Source organism: Pteropus alecto, unplaced genomic scaffold (genome assembly GCF_000325575.1).
Source record: "Pteropus alecto unplaced genomic scaffold, ASM32557v1 scaffold7, whole genome shotgun sequence".
Taxonomy (NCBI): Eukaryota; Metazoa; Chordata; class Mammalia; order Chiroptera; family Pteropodidae; genus Pteropus; species Pteropus alecto.
The window spans coordinates 31,878,075-31,896,487 of record NW_006494614.1 but is presented as its reverse complement, the minus strand read 5'-3'; the positions used below and the strand labels follow the sequence as shown (position 1 = coordinate 31,896,487).

At 31.9% G+C, this 18,413-nt stretch overlaps 1 protein-coding gene across 1 annotated transcript in view; it reads left to right on the top strand.

Annotated features, from left to right (window-relative positions):
- The window catches only part of FAM83B (family with sequence similarity 83 member B), a 56,074-nt gene that overhangs the window by 28,073 nt on the left and 9,588 nt on the right, over nucleotides 1-18,413 (top strand). The window lies entirely within an intron of this gene.

Here is an 18,413-nt window from a genome sequence, read left to right as displayed (position 1 = left end):
GAAAGAGAAAGAGGAAAGAAGGACTGAGAAAAGGGTTGAGAAAAGAGGAGAGAGCAGAGGAGAGGAGAGGGGATTAATTACTTAGAAAGTACCTTCTGGCAAGGCATGGAAATGATTCTTAGAGGCAGCAGCCCTAGAGGAAGGCAGGACTAGAGGCTGCGGAAATAAGGAGTAGCTGCAGGCTACCTGCTAAAGTCACACTGCTTCCCCAGAGTAAAATCTCTGCTTCCACTCAAGGTGAGGAGAGGTGGAGAAAAGGACTTAGGGTAAGCAGGGAGCAGTTATTTGCTGCAGAGAAAATGTAAGGCTGTGGAGCAGTTTGAAATCACTGTTGGCTCCAGCTGTGCCTCCCACAGCTGCTTTCATACTGACCAGGTGCCAGGAATCCACTCCTCAATAAACAGGTTTCCTCTTTCTGCTCCAATATGCAGCTGTCAGCGTATGTGTGATTGTGCCGAAAGGACTAAATTAAGAATTTGAAACTTTTGTTTCAACTGAACATCCTGTCTTATCTCTATGGAGAACTTAAATTCCATGTAAATGGAATTTTCAAAGGACCACAGTTTACAGAATGTCTGCTCCATTTTAGAAATAAACTAGGTCATTTTTACTATTAAAAGCAGATGAAAGTACTAGAACCTGTGACAGTGACCTCAGATGTATACTATACATAGGCTGGTGCTTCCTTATCTACTTTATCTAATTCTATCATCTAAATGATAAAATTTAATTTATCATTTAAATTAAGAAAAAAATCCAAAATTTGTCTAGATTTAGAACTAAATTTAATATAGCATATACTCAAAGCAAAACAAGCTTGTGACTATTCCCACAATTAATAAGTGATTTTAAAAATATGATGATTTTATATATGTTGCTAAGAAATGTTTAAGTCCCGTTAAGATATTGAGACTAACAATGTAGTGAAATATCCATTCACAGGTACAGAAGGTATTATGCAATCTCTTTTATCCAATATATATTTATGAACCTTTTTTGGTTATACGTTCTTTGTTGGTTATATTAAAATTCATTCTGTTTTATGAAGTGCTCATTTCCATTTTATTTTATTATAATGTATTTCAACTAAACAATACCATCAAATATAAACCTTATTAAAGTTATATGGAGAAAGCCTACTTTTTAATATGTGCTATGTATCCATTTTCAGCCTGTGCTTTTCCTTTTTTCTTTTTTTTTTTTTTGCCTTCACCTGATGTAGTTTATTGTTATTATTATTATTAAAAATTATTGGGGTGACATTGATCAAAAAATCCAATACAATTCAACAATATGTTGTATACATATTGTATTGTGCTTTTTCTTGAATACTGGTTAACTAAGAAAAAAATATTAGAAACATTTTCCAGCCTTTTTTTGTTGTTTCATTAATATAATAAGCGATTCTCTAGATTACTCTTATTGTATTTTAATTAAAATAAAGGTGATCATTCTATATCATTATTCCTATATTGTTTTTTTATTTAATCACATTTAAGAATGTGTTATTTTTCTTAGATAATATAATTATTTACTGATCTCAGTTGTTTAGAGATGTTACCACAGAAAACAACTAAAACAAGCAGAACAATTCCAAAGCATTGTTAAATGTAGCTAATATATAAAAGTAAAAAATTTCAGTATGACTAACATTTTTGAGTAATGTTTATACCCATTCTCATAAGCAGAGTGCTGTATCTCTTCAGATCCTTAACCTCTTTGCTCCCATTTGATCTTTACTTTTCAACTTTTATACCTCTATTTCATTAGCTTGCAATGTAAGGAGCCTCCTGATGGCATGAGACCAAGGAAGTAGTTAAGATAACACATTTATCTTGTAAGATGCCATATGATTTTTATCAAAGAAACAGCATTAAACAGAAATGTTATAGAACCTGTTACAAAAGAAAATCCACTGAAGGGATTTTAAAAAGTTACCATTACTTATTAAGGCTCTTTTTTTACCAAAATTTAGAGGAAGAAAAAACTAAATAGACTTGATGCTAGTGAAATACAAGGCAGCTGTCATTATCTCATTTGTTGACCAAATGGCAATCTCTGCCTTCTTGGGATTTCAAAAGGAAAAAAAAAAAGCCTAGTGAATGCTGGCATAGATGCTGTGTAAAAGGTATTCTACTAATAGAAGCTATATTCAGTGATTTCATTCATCTTCAGATTCCTTTCATTTTCAAATTCCTATTCCTCCATACCACTTTCTTTTTTCTTCCATTTCTTTCTTAGAAACTTCTTTCATGAGCCATTCTATTTTTACTGTTGGAGTTCTGACTCCTTCCTTAAGAGGCAAGGTTCTTCCATTGTGAGAAATATCCATAAAGCATAGTTCTGCCACCAAGGAGAATTCCTTTAAACATCCTAAAACCTGTTTTATTTAAATATTCTGCACATTTTAGCATGAATGAATATATTTATTCTGATCACTTGATTTTTCATTTTAAAATTATTGTGATGGATTTTTTCAAATAACCACGTTTGTCATATTTTTTAGAAAAAATCTAACCATAATTTTCATATCACATCATTTATGCCCATATTGGAAATCATCTATAATTTGTTTAGATGCATTTGAAATAGAGCCTCTCAAACAGATGGCTTCAGTATGGCTCTAAACAATATGGCTTTCTATAGACTATAAAGACAAAATAGAATTGAATACTAACTTATTAATCAATGCCAATATCATGAAGATTGTCAGAATTTTGAGATAAGATTCAGAACTTAGAGTATAGTTATATTTAAAGAATGAAACTTTGCATCAAACTATTTTTGCCTCATTTTTAATGAAGGATCAAGTTGGATTCTACATTGCCACCATGTTCTAGAAGGCCCTCAGAACATGGTGGGGGCCTTTTCCCCCTGATTCAGGCAGGGGGCTGGGGTCGTATGACATAATAGTAGAGAACTGAACTAGAAGAAAATTAGTTCTAATCATAGTTTCATCATTTACTGTGTAATCTTAAACATCTTCATTTCCCTGATCTTTAGCTTTTTGTTGCAGATATAGTTGATGTGTAATACTACTTGTCTAGCCCAAGTCGTAAGGCTGTTTTGAGAAATTTAATTTTTTTTAACATTCAATATTATTTTATATTAGTTTCAGATATACATTTATATAATTTACTAAATGATCTTCCTGGTTAGTCTAGTACTCACCTGGCACTATACATGGTTATTACAATACTATTGGCTATATTCCCAATGCTGTACTTTACATCCCCCTGATTATTTTGCAGCTACCAATGTGTACTTCTTAATCCTTTCAACCAGTCCTCCAACCCCCTATCCCACCTGGCAATCACCACTTTGTTCTCTGTATATATGAGTCTGTTTTTGTTTTGTTTTGTTTGTTTATTTTGTTCTTTAGAATCCACATATGAATGAAAACATATAGTATTTGTTTTTCTCTGTCTTACCTATGTCACTTAGCATGATACTCTCTAGGTTCATTCATGTTGCTGTAAATGGTAAATTTTTACTTTTTGTTTTATAGCTGAGTATACATGTACCACAACTTTATCCAATTGTCTATTGATAGGTACTTAGGTTTGCTTCCGTACCTTGGCTGTTGTAAATAGTGCTGCAGTGAACACGAGAGAAAAATGATTCTTATAACATCTTCTACAGAGCAAGTGTTATTCCCAACCTACTAGGACCATGTTTTCTACATTTATTACTTGTGACATTTAGAATATATTTTAGGACATAATTCATTTGAATAGCAGGCAGATGATGTTTAGGAGTCTTTTAGCTATATCATATGAGTATACATGCAATAAAATATCGCCAAGAACCAGAACACCAGTAAACAAAGTTATAACAACAGTTCATGTGCTCCAACGCAGCTCCTTCCCAGAACTCTGTCAGTTTCAAATAAAGGAACTGTGAGAGATTTCTGAAACAGCATTTTGAAGAATTCAGAAGAAATATAAATATTCATTAAAATCACTTGCTTGTTTACTATTTGAAAATAACTCCATGATGCTTTAGAGAAACAACAATGAATAATTTAATAAATTTTATTGAGTTATATTGGTAAGTGAATGGGGATGACCGAGTCACAAAATGACTGAAGTATACTCTGGTAGCTTATTACTCCCTTAAAAATAATAAGTAAGCAACGAGGCTGAATGAAATAAATGCTATGCTAAAAGTAAACTGTAGATGGAGCATAAATTAGTATGCAGTTAATTTAGGCTCAGGGAATTAGCAAAGGCTTTGTGAAAGGGGCCCACAATTAGGCTGGACTTTAAAAGGTGAGTTGGATTTACATAGATAAAGAGAAAATAGAGAGTTTAGACAAAAGGAACTCACAAGCACAATATGAAAGATGGTGAAACAACATAACCATCCTATCAGAGTTTACAGAATATGTTGTAAGGTATGGACTAAGAAGAAAAGTTATTCAGACTCCGAATAACTTTTAGTTTTATTACTAGCCCAACTTTAAATGTCATTGTAAATAATATACATTTGATTCTACAAGTTATATTTAAATAATCTGAAAGATATAATGAGAATCAGTGAAATTGGAGGCCAGAAACTTGCCCCTGAGTCCCAGAGCCTGATAACTAGTAGCCTTTAAGAGTTTCCAGATAGCTGTGTTATAAGTGGTTGAAACTCAAGAGACCCAGAGCAAAACTCAAACTCCCATCTATGTCATTGGTAACACTGATCACTCAATCACACTATCCAGGAATCTGGAAGTTATCCAAAGTACTATCTCCTCATATACCCTACTGTCCAAATGAATGTCACATCTTATCTTTGCCACCTAGTTTCTAATATCTCTGATATCTAGCCTCTTCTATATCCCTAAGCACATTATTTTCTATTCCCACTCCTACCAGTTCTATTTTCCACTCTCTCTTTCTATGGTATTCAGAGGCTGATGCAATAGACTGCATCACCTGGCTTTTCTTGCTGCCCTTCTTCTCAGTGGTGGGGAGGTTGACCAGTGGGAGGTGCCAGCAGGAGAGCGAACATAGGAAGGAGAGAAGTTCATTTTCTATGTATTTTTTTCCTTGCTCCCTCCCTGATTAAGTACCAGGGTTCTTTCTCCCTTGCTGGTTCCATTAATCATGCTCACACTTCTGTAAATAGTCTTTTCATAAATTTATCAACATTGAAAACTCTTAGGGAAATTCTTTTTTCCCACCAGAACACTGAATGATATAATCACCTTTGCCAATTAAGTTTCAGGACTTCTACAGCAGATTTCTGGCTGGTCTTTTCTGTGTCCACACTACACTCTTCACTCTGTAGAACTAGCTTTTTCAAACATGTGATATTATGACAGTTTTATTAATAGGAGAATGTTCTATAATGATAAATGTACACCATACGACATGTAAATATGATTTCTGTTTAAAACTTGCATATACTAAAATGAAAGGAAAATGCCATTGTCTCTGGTTGTGAAATTATTACTGTTTTTTTCTCCTCCATTTTTTGTAATTTTTCCTCTAGATGTAGAAAGAACAAGACAGACTATGTGTTTATAACAGAAAAAATACTTCATAAATTGTTTCCATGTCATAAGAATGTTACTAACCACTTGTTTATTTTTTGATTCAGATACTAGAATTGAAAGAAATGCTCCTAAATTTTACTTAGGAAGTTTGAGTTTAATGTAAAAAAAAGTCAATCTAACACTAAGTCTTAAAAAAAAAACAGTGAGATAATCTTGTGATTGGATAATTAGACTATCTGAAGAAGTAGGGTTGGAATTCTTTTCTAGATGCTCAGAATTGTAATTTAGTTTAAAATTAAATATGATATGGAAAATGTTACATCTTATCAGATATTTAAATTCACCAGAGGGTTTTGTATAACCCTTTTACAAAACCCTCTCAGAGGACAAATTACTTTGAACTCCTTATCATTTAGCAGACTTATAGTTGCATTTGATCAGCTCAATAATAAAAACTTAAAGTTAGATTTCTTATTAAACTGCTTTACATTTTAATGGTTTGGACAGTGTTTTCCATTGCTATGGTTATCTGAATATTTTAATGCCTATCTGGTGTAATTTTGTCATTTAATCTATTTACAACTAGGAAGTCTCAAATCTAAATTACAGGCATATTTAAATTGTTTCAAAAATATTTCACTTGCCCATATTGAAACTCCAACTTGAATTTTGTTAGAATGATAGTACCTTTATAATATTATTTGTGTCCTTATAAATAAAAGATGACATTATTTGGCCTTAGAAAATACTTGGAGCTTAAGTGAGTTTTATAATGCCTTTTTGTAAATTTGATATAGTAACCAAATTTAATGTATTATTGCAAGAGAATTTTTGTGTAATTTTTCCCTCTTTTCATCTCATTTTATTTCTCTTCTTTAATCATTGACTTCCATTTTCCATATATTTACAACTTAACTGGTTGCTTGAAGATATATTTTATGGAACAAATTTTATTTTTTAAATAACATTTATGTAGAATATCAATCAGGTGATATATAAGGACATCGAACTTTCTTAATTTTACAGACAAAACAATTTGGTTTAACCTAATCAAAATAGTTGGACTAAATGTTATTTCAGCTTTTAATAAAAGCAGTCTCAATTTTTTAAAAAAACCTTAATTTTCAGATGTAAAATATGTAATGATCAGAAACAGACTTTCTACCCAGAACACTGACAAGTTCCTTCTTATGACATACTTTAGGAAAGTAAATTAATTATGTTTTATTATTTTCCAGGCAGAGAAAATGAAAATTTTAATGAGATTTTAATCATAATATTAAAGACTTGAAAATAAAATAACTGCTACTAAAATATGAAATCTGTGTTTTATTACTAGCCCAACTGAAAAACAGTTGTTTTTTGAGTTATATCATTTATCTGTATAGCATGACCATCATTAGGTCTTTAAAACTTAAGAAACCTAAAGTGTGGGAAGGGATTATTCAGGAACTATTCTAAGTAATATGGCTAAAGTATTTTAATTTAGCTTGATGGTTCACTGAAAATTATTTCCCGTATCTCTTAGCTTTTAGAATGACTGCACGTACCACTAAAGGTATGCTGTCTTTCAACTTTAGTCATCAAAGTGAAAAAATAATACTCAATTTATAGGAACTAGAAGTGTGAAAATTATCCAAGAGAGAAAAGAGGAATAGTAGAGTTAAATTAATAGGCGATTAAATATATGTAATTTGACTTTAGGATAAAGACATAGGAACAAGTTACCTTAAATACGAGATGCCTTTTTTATTTATGAATACTTTTCGTATTCATGACTTCAATGTAATTGGTTTACGTTTAGGTTTCTTATTCAAGTAGAAAATACTGTTGAATAAATTGGACTTTTGGTATTTTTCCCATGCAGTATGTTTGATTTTTTTTATGTCAGGTTAATTTATATAGTCGACATTCAAATGACACAATTATTGCCCAAGTAAAGAATGCAGCCTCCTAAAGCAGGAATAGAAAGTTTTGTTCTACTTTGTTGTATTTGTTGTTTTAATTGTTGGGGACTATTTGGTGAAGGCCAGCATTATAAATTAAGATCATAATGGCTTGAGAAATATGAAACACTTCACTCTCTTTAAATTGGGGACTATAAGGTTTTGCTCAAATAAAACAAAAAAGTTTATCTCCAAGCTATGTTATCACCAACATTTTTATTAATAATAGCAACTATTTAATGACCCTTTGCCATGTGCTTATAATGTTTACAATCCTTTATGTGCCACTCACTAACAGTTTGATATAGATCATCTCAATTTTCCTAACAACACTATGAGTTAGGAGTTATTTACTTGATTTTATAGATGAGAAATTGGTGACTCAAAGAGGTTAATATTTCTCTCTTAGTTAATTTTCCTTTCTTAGTTCACCCTAGAAATTGGCAAATCCCAGGTTCCTACAGGTATGTAGGGACAGACACTTGTGGAAGAAAGAAAACACTGAAGTGTGATTTAGGAAAAATGAGTACGAAAATAAAACGGAAATTAGCAAGAATGATATATGACTTAAAAATATAAATATAGAAAAAAATGAGAAGAAAAGGAATAAGATGGGTAGAGTGAAAGTCTAGATCGTTTCTTTAATACTTATCTTGTTATAGAAGTTTTCAAATATATATAAAAGAAGAGAGAATAATACAATGAATCTTCATGTACCTACCACCCTATTTTAATAATTATCAACTTGTGGTCAATTTTATTTCCTCCATATCCTCCACTGCTGCTGAATTAAGTTAAAGAAAATCTCATGCATCTGATAATCTGTAATTATTTCAGTGTGACTCTCTAAAAAATAAGGACTTTTTAAAAAAATGTAAATTACCAAACCTGAGTATTAAATATCTACTCAATATTAAAATTTCCCTAATGGTTATATAAATATCTTTTTATAGTTGTTGGAATTATCCTCAAAAAGCTTGCTAAGTGTCAACTGCAAAGTTATATCCTTTTAACCTCAATTGAGCTCTCAACATTACATTGCAAAACTCCTTTAGTCCACCCATTCATTTCTTACTATTCCTCAAAGCGGCTAATCTGAATCTTTTTATTCCCATGCAAGCCCACAATCTGAACCCTCACTAACCATACACCCTGAGAAAACCTTTACCTCCAACCATGAAGTTTGTGCAAAAGGCATCCAGTGACAGTCTCCTAATTTGTCTCCGTTTTCTCTTCTTCCTATACCATACACACCACCAAAATATTTCTTTCAGTCATTACCCATTCTTTTCGTCCCTATAGTCTTAGCACATTCGTATAACAATTCTAAAGCAAACTCTTCCTCATGACATCACTGAGATATATCATCAAATGAATCACCTTTTTCCAATTTTATTTTTTTGGTGTCCACCCAACTTTTCCTGTGTGCCAAAAAATGCTTTAAGTGTCAATGGTTTTAAAAAACCTGGATGGATGGATGGATGGATGGAACGAAAACATACTTTTTAGCACATAATTTAACACATCATTTTGGGCTTTCTTATATATAAAAATGAAACACTACTTTTGAACTAAAAGTTTTCTTATAATGGTAAAATAATTCTCCATGTAATTTGGGTCTCTCACACCTAAAGATTCCTGACTAGCCCCTCTTGTTGTCCTCCACAAGCATTCTGCCACTGAGTCTTGTCAAATTATTCTGTACAACTTTACCACTATTCCTTCCTTTTATCTTTGCTATCACCGTCCACTTTAGGATCTTATATACTTACGCTACATTAGGACTGAAACCCTCTAACATCTCTACCTCATGGCAGATGTTCCAATTTCTAGCTTTTCCCGTATATACTAACATTAATTCTTAGAAGCAGTTGTTCTCTTGTAATAGTTTGGTCATAATTTTATAACAAAGTATCACATTGATATATAATGCTATGAACAAATCTCTCATAAAGCTCTGTGCTCCTTGAGGACAGGCACCATGTAACCACTTCATTTCAACAAAAATTTATACCTTGGAAGCTAGGTATAAAAGAGTAGATATACTCAAGATATGTGGAGTTAATTATGAAAAGATCTAACTAACCCAATAATTACAAAACACATATTCAGAAAGATCAAATATATTTTAGTCAAACATAGAGATTTTACTTAAAATTTTCACAAAGGCATTTTCATAAAGCAAGTTTTTAAAAATTTTCCACTCCTACTTATTTCCTTCCCAATGTCTTCCTTCCAAGTTTAAAATAATTTTATTTTATTTATTCATATTAGTGAAAATAAAAAAGCCAAAGAAAAAAATTTAAATATACTAATGATCTATTCTTTGTTATATTTTAACTTCTTTTCACAATTTTAAGTAGTTTTGCTTGGTTAATTAAATTACTGTTTTAAAATAATACTATAATAATGTTCTCTATAATGTTTTCGTTTAACTATCACCAGTGAAAGTGCCAATTGAACAAAGAATTTTAGTACAAAATTGAAAGGTTAATAGCAAGCTATTAAGGAATTAAGTATGAAATGTATATTAATTTTAATGACCGGCTTTTGATCTCAAGTACATCATTTTTTTCAGCAAGTTGCTTTATGTATCTACCTGACTCTTTGCCTCAACCCTGGGTAAAAATTTTAGCAATAAATGAATTTATCTGTTTTTACTCTGAATTTTGATGTCAAATCTCTTATTACATTTATGTAAAATTAAGTCATACTACAAAATTTTAAAATATTGGTAGTGAGTGTAAATATTCATTGTATTATTCTTTTAACTTTTCTGTATGTTTGGTAATTTTAATAATAAAAGTTAAGGATTAAGTTTAAAAAGTCAGACATAAATATTATATTTTGGTATATAAATTCTTTCCTAGTATGGAAATGTTACTATGTACCTATACTATTTACCTACATACCTTGAAGTATTAGGGTACTAAATAGCATGTGCTTTGAAAAATTATTAAAGCTTCATAGTTTCCTATTATAGTCTATTATTACTTTTAAATAATATATAAATTTAACTTTCTCCTATTATTTCAAATGTTGCCAGAATTTGACTAAAATGTGGCTCTTATTCTTCTGTAGCAACAGAATAGACTAGGATTTCTAGTGCTATGATAATAGAGCACAAATCTTTATTTTAAAGAACATTCCTTTGTCACATCAAGAGTTGAATTTTGCGTAAAGTTAGGGGTATTATAACTGCTGGTTGAACAGAACCAGCTTTGGTGCTCCCTCCCTTCCTCACTTCCTCCCAGACTCTCGGTGTCACTTCCTGTAGAGCTCCCTCTTAGGCTCTGTAACATGGATTCTTTCTGTGATCATGTAGGCTGGGAAGTCCTGATCTTGTTTTTTCCAACTCTAACTACTCTATCTAGATCTTCTGATACTTTGGCTTTAGGAGGCATGCTAGGGACCCTGGCCAGGCCAAGTTTCAGGAAAAGTCGCTTTTTGGGTAGTGCTAGGGAAATGAGAATATGTGAGAGATGAATTGTGAAATCAGTAAAAGGACTATGGCTCTTCTTTGCAATTTCTTTTAGGCCTATTCCTTATTCTTTCTTTCCTCTTAATTCCTTAAAGAATTAGAGTAAAGATATTTTTGAAAAGCAAAGATTCCTAGTTGTGCAGAGCAAGTATAAATTTTTTCTTGAACATGACAGATAAAAACAATTCATTTTTATGGTCGTCAATCTGATTGGGTTACTATAAGAAAAATATTATGTGCTGGGTGGCTTAAACAGCAAGCATTTATTTCTCACAGGTCTAGAGTCCAAGATCAAGATTCTCATAGATTCAGTGTCTGGTGGGAACCCCCTTTTTGGTTCATAGACAGCCATCTTCTCACTCTGGGGACCTGGTGATGGGATGAGAGCTCTCTGTGCTCTCTTTCATAAGGACACAAATCCCATTCATGAGGACTCCACTCTCATGACCTAATCACCTCCCAGAGTCCCCACCTCCACATTGAGGCTTAAGATTTCAACATATGAATTTCGGGAGGACACACACATGTAATACATAAAGTGGTGTATAAGTACTTTCAATCATATAATACAATGCAAAAAAAAATGTGGGAAATAACATGTGGTATGCCTTCTGAGTTGTCAAACATACATATTAGTTCTACAAATTTATGTTGAAGCCATAACAGAACCCAGATATTTCCCTTTACCTCTTCTATTGACTTTTATTGGTGTAATTTTTCCAAGCTAAATACAATGTACATTTTAATTCAATTGTTGGATAATTGGGAGTGAATGGATAGTTATTGAAATAGAATTTCAGAATCTGGTATATGCAAAATCTTTTCTGGTTTATTTAATATATGAGAGATCACTGAGGCTCAGAATCATTTCAGTGACTTCTTTGATATTACTTAATTTATGGCAAACTAAACCAGTTGATATATCAATACAGCTATTAGTTTATACTAATAGGCACTTAAATATCTGTAAAAATAAAGGTATTCATAATGTAAATCTGTAACTTACTAAACAATATTGTAGTGGACATAATATATTATATATAAAACTTGACACAAAATAGGTATCTTTACTTAGGCTGCAGAAGGATAAGGGCAAAAAGCACTTATTCATATTATCAGCCTCTCTTTTTCTGAAATCCATTTAGCACATTGCTTTTGACAGGCTTTACAGACTCAGAAATACATATTCCCTAAGTGATAATTTCTTTGATTTCTATTACTCGATGCTTAAAGTTTTCTAGTTTTGTTCAATTTTTTATAAATATAGTTATTACAGAGCTCTACTCATTTTTTTTTTTTAATTTGAACTTCTTATTAGCTTTTCTTCTGTTGGAAAAAATAAATCCTCCTGTATCTATGCAGTCAATTACCAAGGAAGTCCAAATCCTTTCAAATGTTCTTAGTATTTTGAAGCATAAAAGATAAAATATTCAATTTTTCAATTTTGAGGGTGATAATGACAGTTCTGTGACTACAGAACATTAACCCAAAGTATACTTACATTTATTAAGTCATATACTTACATTTATTAGGTCATATAAAGGCATATTGCTAATAGCTTTCTATCCTAAAAGGTTACAAAGGAATAAACAATATAGGGTTAAAAATTAAAATATTGAAGATAGCAAAGCATGTTTCTAAGGAAATGCAAGTATTCAATATCAACATTGTGATGAACATTTTCTATCAAATGTATCATTGATTTTCAGTTCTTTTCATCTTTTTTATCTCTGGTTTCTACCTCACTTTTTTTTTTTTTGGTATTTTAGTGCATTCATAAATATGAACATTACAATAAAAAAAATAAAAGAAAGGCTTTATACTCTTTATCAGTCAATATGACTCAATAGAATTTAGATATTTTCAATATGAATATTGCTATCAGACACATTTTCCCATTACTATTTTGACCAGATATTTTCCTTTACAGGATTTATACTGCTCTCTAGATCAAATCTAAACATCTGTCACAGTTTTATGATCCTTCATAATCTGTTTAAATTCTAACTAAATTTATTCCATATTCATAAGCATATCTTTGTGTTTAACTGTAGGTTAGTTCAATAAATGTGTATTAAAATAATACTATCATTTCCATTCTAATCTTTGTCTCTATATCTTTGCCATGCTAGTCCTCCAGTTTGGATGGCTGGAAATAATCTTTATTCATTATTTAAGGCTTTTCCATGGAGCCCTGTTGGTCTATTTCATTCAACTATGTACCCACCCCTAATAACCATGTCCACATAGAGCAGTCTTTTTCTTTGAATTATTATTATAGTATATTACTTAATAACTGATTACGTACTCTCCTGAATGGCCTTAAATTGTATCATGAATATGAACTTATTATCAATTCATTGTCAGTCTTTATGTTATTTTAATTCAGTGTGACCTCCACTGTCTTGATTACTTTAGGAAAATTTACTACTGCGAGGAAGCTGAGTGAAAAGCAATATTCTTGAGTCAGATTCTCTGAAACTACTAAAAGATGTAACATTTCACTCAAATCTTAAAAATGACTCAAAATCTTTCTAAAAGTTTCTAAGCCTCATGTTGCTGATGAATGTATGTATTTATTTACTTTTTTTTCAATGTGTAAAGCAAGGATAAAACAGGAATTAATGAAGAAACAAAAGAAGAATTTAAATAGTATATAATGTCATGGTTGTTTATTGAATACTGTTTAATGTAACCGGTTCAGTATTGACTTATACAGTCAGTTGATGTACCTTTAGAAAAACCTTCTCCGAATGGGTATATAATTTTTCTATGACTATATATAGTCATTGTCATTTCTAAAGCATAGTGTTTTTAGATAACTGGGGATATAATACCTTCAGATCAAGTTTGGCATACCTTATTTCTAATTATTATTCCTTTCCACCATTTAAAATTTAAAAAAAAAAAAAAGCTGCATATTATTTTGCCTTTCTTGGCACAACTGAAATTTTCTTTAGACTTTATATTATTTTCCAGCAGATCAAGTGATGGTTCGGGGCACCAGAAAACCTGATAAGCTACCAGATTCAATTAACATCAGATAAGCTTGTCAAAGATGTGCAATCTAGTCTCCTGAATCCTGATCCAGTGTATATTATCTGTCACACAAGAGAAACTGCCATTTGTTCTACCTTTGGTGTGCCATAGAATTATCCATTGGCCGAGTGACTTTAATTACTTTTTTTCACACAAAGATCTTTATTTATCCTGGTAATATGTTTTTATTCATTTCCAAAGTTTCAAGTAATTTGTTACATGAAACTATCTGGCAAGTTAAAAATAAATTCTTTAGATATGCTGATAATATTTTTAAAAATATCATGTTGTATAATAACGTTTCTTTATTTTAAAAATTCCTTTCCAGTTAAAAGGAATTGGTGTCAGGCTACACCAGAGATATATTTCTAAAAGTTATTCTGTAAAGTAAGTTTGTAATATGGACATTTTCTTTTCTTCATCTCAGTGCCCATACATTGTCACACCACTCATTAATGCAGAGTAAACTCATTAATTAATAATCATAGATGTGATTTATAGGTTTTTTCACATATTTGATGTTATAAAGGATATTCATAAGACATGAGTGAGGTCGTTACCACTAGTTTCTCTTCTTCTTGTACCTCATGCCATGTATAAATAAGAAAATTATCATGAGAGGCCTCTAGAATGATTAAAATTGCTCTTCCTTGAGAAAATCTAATTTGAGTATGGTTTCACAGATAGTTTGACGAATGTCATCATTAACTTGCATAGTTTGGGAATGTTCCACCATTTTTAACATCTTATTAGAGTAAAATAAAATGATTTAATATATTATCCATTATTTTGCTCATCTTCTAACATATCCACGATATATCTATTACATTACCCTGGCTGTTGTGGCCATGTGTCTATTCCCAGGTCATTCCATTTCCTCTCATTTTTTATTAAATTTATTGTGGTGATGTTCTTTAATAAAATTATATAGGTCTCAAATATACAATTCAATAATACATCATATGTATATTGCGCTGTGTGTTCGCCACCCAAAGTCAAATCTTCTGTCACCATATATTTGACCCCTCTTTCCCCTTATCTACTTTGCCCCCTCCCCCCTTTCCATCTGGTAATCACTAAACTGTTGTCTGTGTCTATGAGTGTTTGTCTTGTTTTCAGTTTTATACTCTACATATGACTGAAATCACATGGTTCTCAACTTTTTCTGTCTGACTTTTTTCACTTAGCATGATAATATCAAGATCCATCCATGCAGTTGCAAATGGCAGTATTTCATCTTATGGCTGCATAATATTCAATTGTATATATGTACTACATCTTCTATCCAATTATCTAACAAAGGACACTTTGGTTGTTTCCATGTCTTGGGCTCCATAAATAACGCTGCAATGAACATTGGGTTGCATGTGTCTTTATGAATAAATGTTTTCAAATTCGGGGGGTAGATACTCAGAAAAAGGATTGCTGAGTCATATGGTAATTCTGTTTTTAGTATTTTGAGGAACCTTCATATTGTTTTCCATAGCGGCTATACCAGTTTACATTCCCACTGGCACTGTATGAAGATTCTTTTTTCTCCACAACCTCTCCAACACTTGTTATTACTGGTTTTGTTGATGATAGCATTCGTACAGGTATGAGATGATATCTCATTGTGGTTTTGATTTGCATTTCCCTAATAACTAGTGAAGTTGAGTATCTTTTCATATGTCTCTTGCCTTTTGTATGTCTTCTTGGGAAAAGAATCTGTTTAGGTCCTCTGCCCATTTTTTAATTGGATTGTTTTGGGGTTTTGTTGTTGCATTGTATGAGTTCTTTAAATATTTTTGGATATTAGCTCTTTCTGTGCAGAAGCTTTTTAGTTTTATATAGTCTCATTCATTTATTTATTTTTGCTTTCATTTCTCTTGCCTTTGAGGTCAAATTCTTAAAATCCTCTCTAAAACTAAGGTCCATGAGTTTAGTATCTATGTTTTCTTCTTTGCAATTTATTGCTTCAGTTCTTATATTTAGGTCTTTGATCTTTTTCAAGTTAATTTTTGTGTATGATGACAGGTAACAATCTAGTTTCACTCTTTTACATGTGGCATTCCAATTTTCCCAACACCATTTATTGAAGAGGCTTTCTTTTCTCCATTGTATGTTTTTAGCTTTGTCGTAATTTATTTGCCCATGTATATGTGGGTTTACTTCTGGGCACTCAATTCTGTTCAGTTGGTCTGTATGTCTATTTTTCTGCTGATATGCTGTTTTGATTATGTCACTTTGTAGTATATTTGAAGTCAAGCAGAATGGTACCTGCGGCCTTGTTTCCCCCCACTCCCAAGGATTGCTTCAGCTATTTGAAGTTTTTTTGTGATCCCATACAAATTTGGTGATTTTATATTCTATTTCTTTAAAAAATGACATTGGGATTTTGATGGGGATTGCATTAAATTTGTATATTGCTTTGGTGAATATGGCCATTTTTACTATGTTGATTCTTCCAATCCATGAACATAGAATTTCATTTCTTCGTGTCTTCTTTAATTTTTTTAAAATAAATCCTAAATAAAATTCTAGCAAATCAAACACAACAATACATTAAAAAGATTCCTTTTTAAACCCCTTTCATGAAAATAAGACTTTTGCTTTTATCACTTCACTAAAACTATACTTGTGGAACATATGAATGACCTGTATGTTACTAAATTTAATGAATTTATACAACAATTCTTATGTTTTCTGACCTAGCAGTAGTAGGTTTTAACACCCTTGAGCACACTTTCCTTTTTGATACATGACCTTATCTCAACTTCCAAGATACCATCTTCTCTTAGTTTCTTTGTTCTCTTTTTCTGGTACCTCTTCTTGTCCCAGGGCTCAGTTCTTGATCTTCTTTTCTATTTATCCAGTATCTTTCTGTGACTTGGATTTAATTGTCATCTCTACACCATGGACACCCAATTGACATCTCTGGCCTAGACCTCTCTATTCAGCATTCCATTTGGCTATCTAGACACCTCAGCTTAACTTGCCTTTTTAACCTTCTACCTAAATTTAGTGCAGTTACACTCTTCACTGTCTCAGTTGAGGACAACTTGGTTCTTTAGATTGGTGAGTCTAAAAATTTAGGGTCTTTTTGTTTTCTTCTTTTTTCTCAAATACCTTGTGTTCACTTCAATCCCAGAAGTCCTTTTGGCTCAAAGATATCTAGTATGTGACCATTTCTCTTTATCAGTGATGGCGGCTAGGACCAGAACTGTCGCCTTCCACTTGAATTGCTCCAATAGTTTTAACTGGCTCCCTATTCCACCCTGGCTCCCGACCTTAAAGTCTGTTAGACTGTTGTTCACAGAGCCAGAGCAATCCTTTTCAAACATAAATCAGATCATATTATTACCTCATCGTAAAAGCCTCAATAGCTTATAATCTGATTCATTAAAAAAAAATGCTAAAGACTTAATAATGCCTTCTCTTTCTCATTTTATTTCCACTATCCCCTTGCTGTTTCTTGAATGTGCCAGGCACGCTTCTCATATAAGGTCTTTACACTGCTGGTTTCCTCTGCTTAGAACATAATTCCTTAATATAGCCACATTCATGACTTCCTCAGTTCCTTCTATGTCTTTGCTCAAAGAACACTCTCTCAGGACCTTTTCTCAAAGGACCTCCCTGAAATCCTTCAGACCTCTCCTCAATTTCCAGAAACCCATGATTGCTCTTATCCTGCTCTATTTTTTCCCAGTAAAATTATCATCTTATTGCTTATATAATTTATCTGTTTATTATGTTAACTACATATGGTGTCTTCTCTTACTAGGACTATGTGTCCTTCTTGTCTGACACATAGTAAGTAGGTAGTCAATCAAATAAATGATGTTTCTCCTTCTTTCCTCATTATTTTACTCTCATTGCTTCTCAGAGTCAATAATAGTTCTGTTTCCAACAGTTAACTTGGATTCTTTCCATTTTAAGGGTCTGTTATTTAGGATCATCTCTCAGCATTTACCTTCTTAATTATGTCGCCTTTTTTTTTTTTTGTCAGTTTTTCTTTCTTTTGCTTATTCTATCTCTTCAGCTATTTTTAGGCACACATATTTAATTTTCTGGTATTTAAGTCACTCTTTTTTCTCATCTTTGGCCCATTATTAGCTATATTTCTATATCTACTAGATTTTTTCCCAGGTCCCCAAGACTTGTATTCTTAACAACTAGTCAAGAAATCTTACTTTTCCCTAGAAATGTTTCCCATGTAAATTTGTAGCACAGATTTCTGCTTTTCACCTACCTATCCCCTCCATCTACCCTGTAGGCAACCTTGTAATCCATGATTTAGATTCACCTTCACTCAACATCCTACTGAAATGCCGATTCCCTTTGACTTAAAGCTAGTATGAAATTACTTAGCGATATATAGTCATTTGTTTATTTTTGACATATATTTTATCTTCTATTTTAGAAACCATAAATATCTGTATATATAGTTATATGTATTGTGTACGTAATTTTCTATTTT